The sequence below is a fragment of the Aegilops tauschii genome, chromosome 2, assembly GCF_002575655.3.
Source record: "Aegilops tauschii subsp. strangulata cultivar AL8/78 chromosome 2, Aet v6.0, whole genome shotgun sequence".
NCBI lineage: Eukaryota > Viridiplantae > Streptophyta > Magnoliopsida > Poales > Poaceae > Aegilops > Aegilops tauschii.
This window is the reverse complement of record NC_053036.3, coordinates 427,007,065-427,022,637: the sequence shown is the minus strand read 5'-3', so window position 1 is coordinate 427,022,637 and position 15,573 is coordinate 427,007,065. Positions and strand designations below refer to the sequence as shown.

General features: G+C 38.2%; 1 long non-coding RNA gene across 2 annotated transcripts; it reads left to right on the top strand.

Moving 5' to 3' along the window:
• Positions 1-3,138: 3,138 nt before the first annotated feature.
• Positions 3,139-9,722, top strand: LOC109734207 (uncharacterized). Of its 2 annotated transcripts, none has more exons than XR_002225825.3 (12): positions 3,139-3,824; positions 3,930-4,096; positions 6,660-6,799; positions 6,903-7,124; positions 7,224-7,654; positions 7,774-7,975; positions 8,097-8,275; positions 8,411-8,509; positions 8,594-8,725; positions 8,877-8,971; positions 9,059-9,131; positions 9,434-9,722. It is a non-coding gene; the product is annotated as an uncharacterized lncRNA (long non-coding RNA). The 2 variants fall into 2 exon arrangements; XR_005768559.2 differs by having other exon boundaries at positions 6,611-6,799.
• Positions 9,723-15,573: the final 5,851 nt, after the last annotated feature.

Below are 15,573 nucleotides of genomic sequence, written 5' to 3'. Positions count from 1 at the left end.
CCGAGCGCGCGGGGGTGGGAGGTGAAACTGGAAGAAAGACTTGGCTTTTCGCCTGACGGTGTGGGGCGGACGTGCTTTTCACTTGCGCCGGAGCCCCCGAGCGTCCCCTAGTGCGCTGGGTTCGGCCTGCGATCGCCGGGACCAAAAACGGGCCGAGCCGGCGGATTTCGGCGTCCTGGGGGCGCGACTGGGGCGTTTTTTCGGCGCCGACGCCGAAAAAGTCGCCTGGGGGCCTGTTGGGGGCGCGGCTAGAGATGCTCTTATGTAGCATGAGAAAAAAGGTAGCATTGTACTGTCCTTGGTGTTAAGGCATGCATGCATATGGTCATACTTTCCCCCTCATCCTGATGTGATCGTATCCTAAGCGCACATGAACACCAATAGTTTTGCCCATCTCGCTCGGCCAGTGACCGGCCGCCAGCTGCTCGCAGCTCATGCTCATGACCGATCGCCTGTTGTTTAGCTGGTCCGGGTCGGTCCAAACCTCCAAAACCTTGGTCGATCGCCGCGGCCAAAAGTCAAGTTAAACTATGAGCCGGACACATGCACAGATGCACCACCGGCCTTGTCCTATTCCTTGTTGCACGTACGAACTGAACACACAAAAGTAACCAGGCGCGCGTGCGTGCACGTACGTGCACTGAGTAAACCCAGACCCCGGCTAGCGCACGGCACGCCAATCTTTATATGATCTGGCCGGTGATCACTCGACGGCGCCGCAAAATGGCATCATCTCTCGATCGCGCACTTTCGGTCATGTGAGCATTGACTAATGGCTATTGTATGTGTAGCAAGTACGTGGTCACGGGGGAACCTTTGGTCGCAGCCGATGGATGGATCGAGTGGGCGTGATCACCATGGCCTTTATCAGCAATGATGATCAACCTTGTTTGTTTAGAGTTTAGACAAGGTAGCTCGATCGTGCATATGCATTTCTCATGGGCTGCGTCTCTTCTTTTGTGCTGCACTTTTGACCAAGGCTAGACGCGAGGCCGATGATGCATGGCGCATATTTGCATCGTGGTCGAACCCACCGCCGGCCGGCCGCGCCGCGCGCGCGCACCATGCACCAACCTCGAGCCGCGCGCACGCGCTGGGGCGCGCACGTACGCGTCCTGGCCGCGTCGCCGACGGCGACGGCTTTACTCGCTGCTGGTGGAGGCTACCTGGCTAGCTTCAACTAGCTGGGGACGCCGTCGGTGGACGTAGCTAGCTATGCCTAGGCCAGAGGCCGCGAGCGAGCGAGCGGCATTGATGCATGCATTCAGCTGGTCCACTGTAGATGAGCCGTGCGCGCGCGCGCATGCACACGTAGTGGTACGTGAGCGCTCTGGTCACGCTGTCGTCCTGCGGCGAGCCCTGCATGCACAGTGACCGGATTGATTCCTCGCGCCTGGAGGCGACACGAGTTATCGTGGGCGCCAGTGGACATGCACTCGCGCGCGTACGGGACGGCGCACAGTGCGAACTGAAACAACTATGCGGGCGCAACAAGTTCACGTGTGCTTGGATGCATGGTGTGCCCGCCTCGTGCGGTGCAGTAAAACCTACTTCTGTGTAGTAGTAAGGTCACCTGACCTGATGATACGATATCTATCTCGGACTGGATCCGTCCATCCCCACGTGGACGTGGGCGTCCATGCTTGCAGCAGGAGCAGGCGGTTTACTCCTGTGTATATCGCGTCGAGGATTTGGTCTTGCATCGGCTGCACGCGGACCACTTCAGTATGGCCAGGGCCAGTTCTGTAGTGATCACGAGGGAGGGAGGAATGGCCGTCCGGTACGACACGTACGTTGTGACGGTCTGTTCCGTTCCGTAGCATGAGCAGCACCAAGACCGAATCTGGTCCGACGCGGACGTGGGCTTGGCCGACCAGGCCGTTGCGGCCTATAGTACCGCGGAAGGGCCTGGAACGGGCCTGGATTGTGCAGTTGCATCACGCCATATGGCCTGGACCCGGGGCGATGCTAACCCGGATACGGCGCGTACCCCCCCCCCCCCCCTCCCCCCCCGCGCGCCGCGTCTGGCATTCTGTTATCGGGCCGGCCCACTTCTTTTTCCCCTCCTCTGTTTCGGTCTCTGTTTTCTCCTTTTCCGTTTCTTCTTCTTCGCCTTCTTTTCCCCATCTCCGCCTTCTTTCTCCTTCTCGTTCCGCACGGCAGTTTCTAGATCGACAGCGGACAGAGTTCCTCCCTCCGCCCGGCGTTCTTCCCCGAGGTTTGAGCTCTGTCTCTCCTTTTCTTCTTCTCGGATGTGCATTGTTCCCTCCGCCGGGCAGGGATTTGTGTAGAGACGCGATAGGATTTTCAAGGGTCTCGCCATTGTCTTATGGTAGGATTTTTTGTAGATCATGGCCAGCTGATGTCATTTGCTTCGTTTAGTTAGGGTTCCGCCATGGACTTTCGCTAGGGTTTCACCATAGTTTTGTGCTAGGGTTTCTAATTCAAGGTGTGCTGGTATAGTTTGCTCCGATTTCGCCAGGGTTCCGCCCTAGATTTCGCCAGGGTTCCGCCCTAGATTCATAGCTAGGGTTTCAATTTTGTTTCATGGAGTGCTGGTGTTGTTTGCTCCGATTTTAGCTAGGATTTCTTCATAGATTTTCATTAGGTTTGTCCATTTTTTCATGGCGTCCTGATGTGGTTTGCTTAAATTAACTAGGGTTTGGGCATAGATTTTTGTTTAGATAGGTCCCCCCCCTAATAAGGAGTGTACAGCACATTGCTGGCCTTTTATGTGGTTGTTAGTGTTTATCTCATTATTTGTTAAACCTATTCTAAGTTGTTATGTTTCTTATTTGCACTGCATTTTAGGTATGAAAGCACTGAACAGATTACAGTCTGAATCAATGTCATTAATTTTTTACAATAGGTTGCTGTGTTATCATTTTTTTTTGTTAACAAAAGTAGTGCTATGAGCAACACCACGTGTTAATGCTTTTCATATCCATCTTGTCCTCACACGCAAAAACAGCAGTTTATATCATGATTTATGATATGCTTTTTTACATGAAAATATTTCGTGTCCCCCCCCCCTCTTCCCTCACAATGGAACAACCTAAGTAATTTTTTATCTTAGTTAGTTTTTCGGTTCATCATTTTTAATCTTATCATCCTTTTTTTTGGTTTGTTCCACATAGCTCCCTGTCTAGTAACCATGTCTGAAACTCTGAAACACCGTGGGACTATAAAGCATAGGTTCTCGACCCTCAGATGGAACAAAGCCATTTCAAATTTAACTGATAAGCAAAAAGGATATGTTTCGAAACATGATCTGGATAATCTGTTGCACATCAATAGGCATCTCATTGTCCCCATCGGATTCATGCAATGGCTTGCCGACCATACTCGCTCAAATGATGTCTTCAAGCACAAGAACAAAGTTATTCATATCCGAAGGGAAATGGCCATTCAGGTTTTTGGAATTCAATCTGGTTCTGAACCTTTTCCTACCGAGAGCAATGATCCTGCTGTAGTAGCAAAAGTTAAGGCACTCAGTGATAAATATAAATTTGGAAGTAGGAACATTCCAATAGAAAACATTGTCAACATGATGAAGAATGATGAAGCTGAGGAAGGTTTTATTTGCAGTTTGTTGTTTCTGTTCGTCTCAACAGTTCTCTGTCCAATCACTGGCAACTACGCGAACTGGAAGCTTCTGTACGGTCTGCATGACATTTCACAGTTGCATAAGTATGATTTGGCAACATATTTGCATCAATCACCCGAGTGAAGAGATCGAAAGCTTTCACGAAAATATTTTTAACAGAGTCTCAGTTGATTTGAAAGATCCTATCTGGGTTGGCGGCTGCCTGCCCATGCTTGCTGTAAGTTATTTTTTCTATTTGTTTTTTTGTATCATTTTTGTTTTTTTTTCTCCACTATTGTATTCTTCATTCATTTTGTTTTGATCACATTTTCGTCTTATGCAGATCATATATATATGGATTTTCTGGATCTTACTTCTGCAAGGCCATTTAGGAGCATTAACTACAATGTCCCCAGAATGGTTCATGTGCAGAATGATAATTTACTTCACGCAGCTAATGTTGATTTCAAAAGGACAACTAACAAACCAGTAGCCTATGGAGCACTGCCTGTAAGTGTGGATCCACATACAACTTCCCGCGAACAAATTCGTCATTTTAGCGTTGTTTCAAAAAATAAAATCTTCCATTGTCAGCACTGTTTTTTGTGAAAATATTAATGCTCCTATTAGTTAACTGCCCAGTTTATGAGGTTAAAGCTTCTTCGTCAAGTAGTGAGCCACTTTTTCTATGCTAGGGTTTCTACCTCTGAAGTAGTGGTCTGTCATGTTATGCTTATTCTCAGCTTTCTATATGGAGTTATTCTGGTCACTCATGTTCGAATTTTGCACTTCATGCTCAATTTATTTAGCTCTCACAAAAAAATGCATACACAAATCATTTTTTTGTTCTGCATTTGGTGAAGTATATTTTTTAATTTCTAAAAGTGGATGTTTTGGATTGTTTGATCCCGTGTTATTATGCAATCCATTTTCATCTTTTAAGTGCGATCTGTTGGGGAACGTAGCATGCAATTTCAAAAAAATTCCTACGCTCACGCAAGATCTATCTAGGAGATGCATAGCAACGAGAGGGGGAGAGTGTGTCCACGTACCCTTGTAGACCGAAAGCGGAAGAGTTTGACAACGCGGTTGATGTAATCGAACTTCTTCTCGTTCCGACCGATCAAGCACCGAATGTACGTCACCTCCGAGTTCTGCACACGTTCAGCTCGATGACGTCCCTCGAACTCTTGATCCAGCAAAGTGTCGAGGGAGAGTTTCGTCAGCACGACGGCGTGGTGACGGTGATGGTGAAGTGATCCGTGCAGGGCTTCGCCTAAGCACTACGTGAATATGACCGGAGGCATAAACTATGGAAGGGGGCGCCGCACACGGCTAACAATGTTTGTTGTGTGTTCTAGCGGTGCCCCCCCCTCATATATATAGGTTGGAGGGGAGGAGAGGCAGCCAAGGGGGCGCCCCGAGTAGGAGGAATCCTACTTGGGCACCTCCCAATTCGCCCCCTCCCTTTCCTATTCCTATTCGGAGTAGGAAGGGAAGAGGGGGAAGGGGGAATCCTATTCCCCTTTTCCTTTCCTCCTTCCCCTTTCCTTCTCCAATTTGGCCAGCCCATATGGGAGGGGTGCACCAGCCCCTTTGTGGCTGGTGTGTTTCTCCTCTTGGCCCATAAGGCCCATATAGTTTGCCGGGGGTAGCCCGGAACCCCTTCCGGTGACCCGATACGTACCTGGTAACCCCAGAACACTTCCGGTGTCCGAATACTATCGTCCTATATATGAATATTTACCTCTCGGCCATTTCGAGACTCCTCGTCATGTCCGTGATCTCATCTGGGACTCCGAACAACATTCGGTCACCAAATCACATAACTCATATAATACAAATCGTCATCGAACGTTAAGCGTGCGGACCCTACGGGTTCGAGAACTATGTAGACATGACTGAGACACCTCTCCGGTCAATAACCAACAGCGGAACCTGGATGCTCATATTGGTTCCCACATATTCTACGATTTATCGGTCGAACCATTACGACAACATACGTTATTCCCTTTGTCATTAGTATGTTACTTGCCCGAGATTCGATCGTCGGTATCTTCATACCTAGTTCAAACTCGTTACGGCAAAGTCTCTATTTACTCGTTCCATAATGCATCATCCTATAACTAACTCATTAGTTACATTGCTTGCAAGGCTTATTATGATGTGCATTATCGAGAGGGCCCAGAGATACCTCTCCGATACTCGGAGTGACAAATCTTAATCTCGATCTATGCCAACCCAACAAATACCTTCGGAGATACCTGTAGAGCATCTTTATAATCACCCATTTACGTTGTGACGTTTGATAGCACACAAGGTATTCCTCCAGTATCCGGGAGTTGCATAATCTCATAGTCAAAGGAATATGTATAAGTCATGAATAAAGCAATAGCAATAAAACTTAACGATCATAATGCTAAGCTAACGGATGGGTCTTGTCCATCACATCATTCTCCTAATGATGTGATCCCGTTCATCAAATGACAACACATGTCTATGGTTAGGAAACTTAACCATCTTTGATTAACGAGCTAGTCTAGTAGAGGCTTACTAGGGACACTGTGTTTTGTCTACATATCCACACATGTATCAAGTTTCCGGTTAATACAATTCTAGCATGAATAATAAACATTTATCATGATATAAGGAAATATAAAATAGCAACCTTATTATTGCCTCTAGGGCATATTTTCTTCATGATCAAAATTTGTTAAAGGAATAAATAAAACTCAAAATAGCATATGGTAGATGATTTTTTCAGTTTTCTACTGATAGAAAGGTGATGTTAACAACTAGGAGGATCCCGGTTACAATTTTGTAAGAATAAGACCATGATGATATGAAGCTTGGTAGCGTTTTATAAAATACATCATGATCTTGATGACCAACAACAACTCAAGAATTTTAAATAGAATTAAGTCAGCTCAAGTTTTGATAAATGGTTTTTTTTCTTTTCTCAGATGGAACATATCTTTAATTTTTATTTGTTGTTTACTTTGTTTTACATATGTCAATGAATAGTGTTTGCTTCATATGAGAAGATTTTAGTTTTGATGCAATTCTTTTAAAGAGCTTCGAGACATTTCCACCACACCATATGGAGCTCGTCCACTAGCATTGGTTGAGGATACAGGTTTCAACGCCCCACAAGGAACATTGCCCACAGGACCACCGCAAGATGATGTGTTAAAATCATCCAACCAACCTGAAGTATGTTTGAATCTGTTTTATTTGTTCATTTTTATTCATTTTTTTCTTTTTCTGCAAGATCTTTTGCTCATAACCTTATGTTTTTGGTCAATAATAAATATAGGTAGTGCAAGTAATATCAAAGGTGGTTGCCAAACATGATGAGCTATGGAGAAAAACTCATGAGGAACACATGTCTCGAATGCGTGCAGAGTTGGCAAGCAATGTGTCTTCTATCATTCCAAGCACCAATCCTATGATGGCAAATACTCCCGCCCCTCCTGTTATTATCAGCTAATACCAAGGGACAACAACAACTCAGTCAACAGTGGCCAATAACAGTCAGGTGGTCGCAATAGTTCTTAACTGTTTTTGTCCATCCTTCATTTTTTCCCTTGATATATACCTAACAACATTTTTTCTTCTTTTCTACCACCAAAACTAGGGAATGTTATCAATGATGGTTACCAAACACGATGATTTGTTGAAGAAAGTACATGAAGAACAAGTATCTAAAGTGTTGGCAGATATGAGCATAAGTGTGACTCCTTGTGCACAAAATGTGTCCTCCCAGTGTAATGATGAAGCAAAAACTCATGTTACTCGCAGTAGCAATAGCCACAACAATGACAGTGCTCTTGTGCGATACCAGGCAACGGCTGCTGTCAGTCATGATCAGCAAGTTAACAAGAACAACATTATCTTCCATACAAGTGCAATTCTTTTTTGAAGATGACAATGATGTTGGCAAATCAATTGGACAATCACAACTTAGACTTCCATACAAAGATTGTTCTTCTACGAGAGTGGTTCCTGATATTCAGCACGACATAACCCTTGCTATGAGCTATGTTGATGGTACTACTTCGGGAAATGGTATCTTCTCCATTTCAGGACCTTTTCTCCTTCCTGCTACACGAACCATGTCTCCTCTTTTTACTTTTTAAGGCAAACACTCATACCAATTCTCCATGTTTCCTTTTTTGTTTTTCTAGATGTAGGGTCGATGCCCTCTGATGTTAATGAGACAAATCCTCCAAATGTTCTATCTGGTCGTAGTACCATCGAGAAAAGAAATAGGAAGAAAAGAAAAGCAAAAATGTTGTCCCCTGCATCTCCATTATCAACACTGAATCTAGAACCAACTATTAACAACTTCTACCTAAAGTACCTAAACTACAAGTTCTTCAAAGACAAGTAAGTTTATTGTATACATTCGTAATTAATCAAGTTCTTCGTTTTGTGCATTTCACCACTTTTGGTACTGATGCAAATTATCTATCTCCATTTTTATCATTTGGTCCTTGCCGTCCCACAGTTCTAGATTTTAACGACCAAACGGTGTCATATGAAAAGTCCTGCAATGCTCTAAAACCAATTGGCAAAGTCAATGATGAAGTCATGGATGCCTATATTGCAGTTTTCAACCATGAGAATGTGAACCCTAATCCGAAATCAAAGAAGCCTTCGAAATTCTCATTCTCAACGCACTTTACAGTAATTATCTTCAACTTTTTCTTTCATTTATCTTTTTTCTCCCCATATGTGATGTCAGTCATTCATGACTACCTAGGGTTTTCCATCTTTTTACTCCATATGTGATAATACAATTTTGCTCTTTCTTTTCTACAGACTAAATTGCTTGTGGAGCCTGCAAAATTCGGCACTAGGTCTTGCCTTCGAGAATTCAAGAGAATCAACACAGGAAACAACCTGCACAAATGTGACTTGGTATTCGATCTGTTTTCATGATTGTTAATCCCTTCATTTTATTTCACCTCTATTTTGTGATGGTTACTGTTTTTTCCTCTGCAGCTTTTTCTCCCTAGAGTAAATTAATTCCATTGGACGTTCTTTTGTGTCAACAACCTTTTCGAAACAATCAACTTCTTTGATTCAGCAAATAGCGTCCACGCTGATGAACTCAACATCCTCACAACAAACCTGGTTAGTTTTACTATAAGTAAAAAATATTTTTTTCAAGAAATTTGTATTTTTTTGACGCATTGGCCATGAAGTAACTCTGTTTGTAATAAGTATAAATTTACTTTTTTCGGTCTACCTAACTTCGAAGTTATCTTCATGTCTTATATTATAGATTACCAACCTCAGCACTCTATTCAAGGCATCCAACTGCAGTTTCGAAGAATTCGTAAAGTTTTCTCCTGAAAACTATCCCAAACAACCTAACTTGTGAGATTATCGTTTTGAGCCTTTTCTACATCTTTTCAAATTTACAATTCTGTTTATTCATCTGTTTTTTTGTGCAAACATGGACAGGCATGACTGCGCTATCTATGGCATGCTATACATGGATTGTTGGAATGGAAAAGACATGAAGGAGTTTGAACAAGTAAATACTACACCCACCACATCTCTCTCTGTAACAAACTACCTTTTTGTTTTAAAATTATCTATAATCTTTTGTGTGCAATACAATCACTGTTCCAGAGAGAGTTATGTCATGATATACTTCTTCCACGTTCTGTTAATTTTTTGGTCTCAAATGTCATCATGCTTTTGTACTTCTTTTTTCCTGTTATGTTAATTTTTTGCAAGTCTTTCTTTTTTGCACACATAGACTGCATTCTTTCAGTTATGTTACTATTTTTATAATGATTTTCAAACTAAAAAACTCATGCAATTTTTTTCCAGGAAATCGTTCCCCAATTCCGTAAGCTCATTGCATACAAGATAGGAACTTCAATCAGAACAAGTTCCAGTTCGAGAAGATGAATGCCGATGTCACAAAGAAGAGGAGAACCCGCCGTTAGGTTTCGTAGTCGAACTAGTATGATATGAACTAGGATTAACTGGTTTCTTTTTTCGTGTTTCATGTTCGCCGTTAGGTTTCCGATGGGAGTTACAGCACTATGTATAAAATGATGAACATGGTTGTGTTTCACTCTCAGAATTTTGAGAAACTAGCATCGACAAAAAACAATATCTATGGTTTTCCATGTAAGCTATGGTTTTCCATGTAAGCAGTACTTAAATCAGCCATATTATTTTCTGGAAACAGACCCAGTATCGGCAAAAAAATTGTTCATTTCATTCAAACATGTCTATTTTTTCTATGCAAAACATGTTAGTTCATTCCGAGCATTTTTATTAAAATAAATAATGTACTTTTTTTAAACCTTAAGGGATCACCTAAGACGCTATAAAAAAGGTTTAAGCGCATTTTCCCCTCATGAATAAAGAAATTGTCCCATAATTTATTAACAACTATTCTAAATCTTTTTCAACATTTTTTCAACAACTTTTAAAAAAATTGAAAAACATTCCCTAAAATAAATTTATTTTTGTGTGAACAACTTTCTTACAAAAAACATATGAACAACTCTACCTAAATTTTACTTTTGAAAAACTACGGAACAACTTCTATAAAATTCTATATAGTGAACAACTTTTTAAAAATTTCATGAAACTCCAATCTTAAATTTTGCAAACAACTTTTCTTAAAATTTTACAAGCAACTGTTCAAAAAAATTGCATGTAGAATATTTTTTACAAAATTTTTTAAATAAACTTTTACAACTTTTTTTACTAAACTTGTTTACTTTTTTTGGTGAACAACTTTCCCTGGTTTTTTGAACAACTTTTGTAAACTTGTCAAAATTTTCTTAAAATCATTTTTTTTTGTTTCTTGAAATCTGTGGATAACTTTTGTGAACAACTTTTCAAAATCATAGGACAACTCCCGAGTTTTCAATTAGAAGTGTTGTGAACAAATTTTCTAAACTTGTCAACATTTTTTTAAACACGGGGATAATTTTTTGGCTAATAATTTGTGACCAACTTCTCAAAGCATAGTACAACTATTCTGAACTTATCAACGTTTTTGTTTTTGTTTTTGATCTTTTAAATAACTTTTTTCTTAATTTGTGAACAAGTTCTACTAAACTTGTCAACTTTTTTTCTTACAACTTGCGAAAACTATTTTACAACATTTTTTTCCAAATTTTAGTCAACATATTTTTTCTTCAAAGGTGTGAACAACTTTTTAAAATTTGTCAACATTTTTTTAAAATTTTCGTGAACAACTATTATATATATTTTCTTACAAGTGGTGAAAACATTTTTTTTCAAATTTTTGTCAACATTTTTGTTAAGACATTTTGTTAAACAAAATCATTACAACTCATAATTACAAACGTTACAAATTTTCCAAAATTTGTCAACATTTTTTCCATCAAAGGTGCAAACAAGTTTTTAAAACTTGTCAACATTTTTTATTTAGAATAAGTTGTGAAATAAATTTTCTGAGCTTTTTTAATTTTTTTTATAAAATCGTGAACAGATTGTTAACAATTTTGTTTCAAATCTATGTTAATTTTTTTTTCTTGCAAACAACTTATTCTTAAAAATGTTCGTCACAACTTTTCTAAACTTGTCAACTTTTCTAAACTCGAGGCACAAGTTTGTCAAGTTGTCATGCATGGGACAGCTATTCTGAACTTATGAACATTTTTTTGTATCTAAACATTTGGAACATTTTTTTTCTTAATTTGTGAACAACTTCTCCTAACTTTCTTAGATATTTTTTTGTTTCCGAACTTTTAGAACATTTTTTTGTCTCCCAAACTTGACAACATTTTATTGTTACAACTCGTAAATACGAACGTTAACATTTTTTCAAAATTTTGTCAACATTTATTTTCTTCTAAGGTGTGAACAACCATTTAAATTTTATGAACATTTTTTTAATAAGTTGCGATTAACTTTCGTAAGCTTCCCTACATTTTTCTAAATAAAATCTTGAACAGATTGTTAACAGTTTCTTTCAATTTTTGTTAACAATTATTTTTCCTTGCAAACAACTTTTCTTAAAAATGTTGTTCACAACTTTTCTAAGCTTGTCAACATTTTTTTCTAAACTGGAGGCACAAATTTGCCAAGTTGTCAAGCATGGGACAACTATTTTGAACTTATGAAAAAAAATTGTTTCTAAACTTTTGGAAAGTTTTTTTTCTTAATTTGTTAACAACTTCTCCTAACTTTCTTAAATATGTTTTTGTTTCCAAACTTTGAGAACAATTTTTTTTCACCTAAACTTGTCAACATTTTATTGTGACAACTCGTAAATATGAACGTTAACATTTTTTCAAAAATTTTGGAAATTTATTTTTTCTTATAAGGTGTGAACAACGATTTAAATTTTGTGAACATTTTTTCAAATAAGTTTTGAATAACTTTCGTAAGTTTGTCTACATTTTTTTAATAAAATCGTGAACAGATTGTTAATAATTTCTTTCAATTTTTTGTTAACAATTTTGTATTATTTGTTACAACTCGAAAATACGAACGTTAACATATTTTACAAAATTTTGTCAACATTTTTTTTCATCAAAGATGCGAACAACTTTTCTAAACTTGTCAACAGATATTTGTTACAACTTGTAAATATGAACGTTAATTTTTTTTTCAGAATTTTGTCAACATATTTTCCAAAAAAAATGTCAACATTTTTTTCTTCAAAGGCGTGAACAACTTTTTAAATTTTGTCAACATTTTTTAAAAATAAGTTGTGAATAACTTTTCTAAGCTTGTCTACCTTTTTTTTATAAAATTGTTCACAAATTCTGAACAAATTTTTGTTAACAATTTTCTAATTTTCGTATGAACAACTTTTTCAAAAATGTTGTTCACAATTTTTCTAAACTTGTCAACAGTTTTTTTTGAGACTTTGTAAACAAATGTTTCTAGAGAGTTTATTCCACAACTTTGTCAACATTTTTCAAAATCTTGTCAACATTTTTTTTGGTTAATAATTTCTGAACAAGTTATCAAAACATAGGACAACTATTCCAAACTTATTAACATTTTTTGTGTCTAAACTTTTAGAACACTTTTTCTTAATTTGTGAACAACTTCTCCTAAACTTGTCAACATTTTTTTGTAACAATTTGTAAATACGAACGTTAACATCTTTTTCGAAATTTTGTCAACATATTTTACCAAATTTCGTCAACATTTTTTTTCTTCTTCAAAGGTGTGAACAACTTTTTAAAATTTCTCAACATTTTTTTAAAATAAGTTGTCAATAAAATTTCTAAGCTTGTTTACATTTTTTATAAAATCGTGAACAGACTGTTAAGAATTGTTTTCATTTTTTTGTTAACAATTTTGTAATTTCCGTGCGAACAACTTTCTTAGAAAAGTTGTTCACATCTTTTCTAAATTTATCAATATTTTTTTCTAACCTTGGGCCACAAATTTGTCAACTTGTCAAGCAAAGGACAACTATTCTGAACTTATGAAATTTTTTCTTGTTTCTGAACTTTTAGACCATTTTTTTCTTAATTTGTCAACAGCTTCTCCTAAACTTGTCAACATTTTTTCTTCCAACTCGTAAATCCGAACATTAACATTTTTTTCAATATCTTGTCAACATTTTTTTCTTAATTTGTGAACAAGTTCTCCTAAACATGTCAACATTTTTTTGTTACAACTTGTAAAAGCGAATGTTAAAATTGAAAAAAAATTGTCAATATATTTTCCAAAATTTTGTCAACATTGTTTTTCTTCAAAGGCGTGAACACACTTTTAAATTCATTTGTTCACCACATAAACTTTTTTCTGTCCACAATTTTTTTGTGCACACTTTGTTAACTACTTCTCGTAATTTTTGTTGGCATTCTTCCATTAAACTCGTGAACAACATTTTTTTCTATACATATGAAACAATCTTTTTTCAAATCCGTGAACTTTTTTTCATAAACTTGTCAACACTCTTCTTAACTTTCCCACATTTCTCTAAAACTCAGGGGGTTAGTACCAATTCAATTCTAACCATTTGACAAACATTATTAAGAAAGTTCTGCAACACTCCACATTAATTCTCTATGAATTCCATTAAACTTGTGAACAAGATTTTTTTTCAATATAAATGAAATAACTTTTTTTAAACCCGTGGACTTTTTCTCATAAACTTGTCAACACTTTTCTTAACTTTTCAACCTTTTTTTTAAACTCGGGGGGTTAGTACAAATTCAATTCTGACCGTTTGGCAAACATTATTAAGAAAGGATTCAATCAAAATACACATTCTCCAAATAAATTTTTGTTTATTTCGTAACTGCTTTTGAATGCAAACCACAAAAGCATGTGTTAACAATTTCTTTTTTCCCAATACACATGCTCCAAATAATTTGTCTCAACTTTCAATAGTTGTCCAAACAATAAATAGATTTTTCACTCTGCAACAACTCCTCATCGAAATATCCAACAATTTGTAGAAAGAAAAAAAATAGCAACAATATCATGGGAGGCACTCCAAATTTTCCTTGACGCCAATGTACCACTCCAGGACCGAAAGTGACAATGAAAATAGGTTTTCAGAGAGCTTATTCAACTGTCACAAATGTTCAGAAAAAAAAGCCAAATAGAACATGATTTCCCAAGTCAAATTAGAATCTATAGCTTAGTTACTAATCCAATACCATTCATTTCTTATGTTGAACCATTTTCTCCTTGTTGTTGCTTCTTTTCTATGCAGCTATTTTCTTGGCTGTGTTCTTTTCAGATTGTGATTTCAACCTCTGACCTTTGTTTGCATATTTCGAAGGTATCACAGGAGGATCTATCAAAGTACCTGAGCATTCAGATTGTGTTCTCAACATCTCAACAATGTTCATAGTTTGTGTTGGTATTACATCAGGATCATTCAAAGGGCTCGAACTATCACACTCGAGTGTTTCAACAGCCTTATTGCGCTCCAAATACTTTGCATGCACCTTCTCCACTGCCTCTAGCAATTCCTTACTGAACTCGGAATCTTTTCTGAGGTCTGAGCAAGCATCAGCAACCTTACTCATTACGATAGCATATCGAACAACATTCTGAGAAGGGTCTGTTCCTGTCACTTCAATGAGATCGTTCTTGAATTTCTTCAACCCATTCTCTCTAAATGCAATAGTCAATCTGTTCAGAATGTAACGCTCCGGAAACTCAACAATATCAAATTGAGTGAACAATCTTAAGATATGACAACACAAGATTCCATCTCTTTCAAACTTCCCACTGAAAAATTCAAACGTTGCTGCCTCCCTATCAACGGCAACTCGGAACAACTTCCTACTGAATTCTGGATGTTCATAACTGAATTTCCTCTTCAAGTCATACAACTTGTCTTTCTCTATTTCAATCACACCAAAAGCTGTTGCATTCACAAATTCTGTTAGCATCTTCAAATATATGCCACGGGTGAAATTTTTTGCAGCATGCCTTTCTAAAGGACAGCGGCTCCATAATATAGGAGTTTTCTCATTACACACAAATCTGTCCCGATTCTCAATATTGATGACATTTTCTTGAAATAGCTCCTACCGCTTCATGAATGCTTCTATCGTGTCTTTCCTTCTTATGTAGTCCTTGAAGTTGGAGTTGAAACTTTCGCTACGGCTTTTTAATCGAATGAATGGAAACATGCCTCTGAAGTAAGCCGGAACAAAATGGGCACGGATTTCCCACATTCTTTTAATATGATCTTGCTCTGCATAGTCATACTTCGCACAAAACTCATGCCAATTTGCAACAAACTCATCAACAGTGGCAGATTGTATCAATACAATTTTCATTTCTTCTTCCATTCCTTCCCTCAAAGCCATGTATGCACCCATGTATGCACACATGCCATATGCAGAACCTATGGAGAGAATCTCCGAACACTCGAGGAAAAGCCACTTTCATTGTTGAATCTTGATCAGTCAAGATAATCCCTGGTTTCTGCCCTTGCATGACTTCTACAAAAGCCTAAAACAACCATCTGAAAGTATCTGCTTTCTCATTTT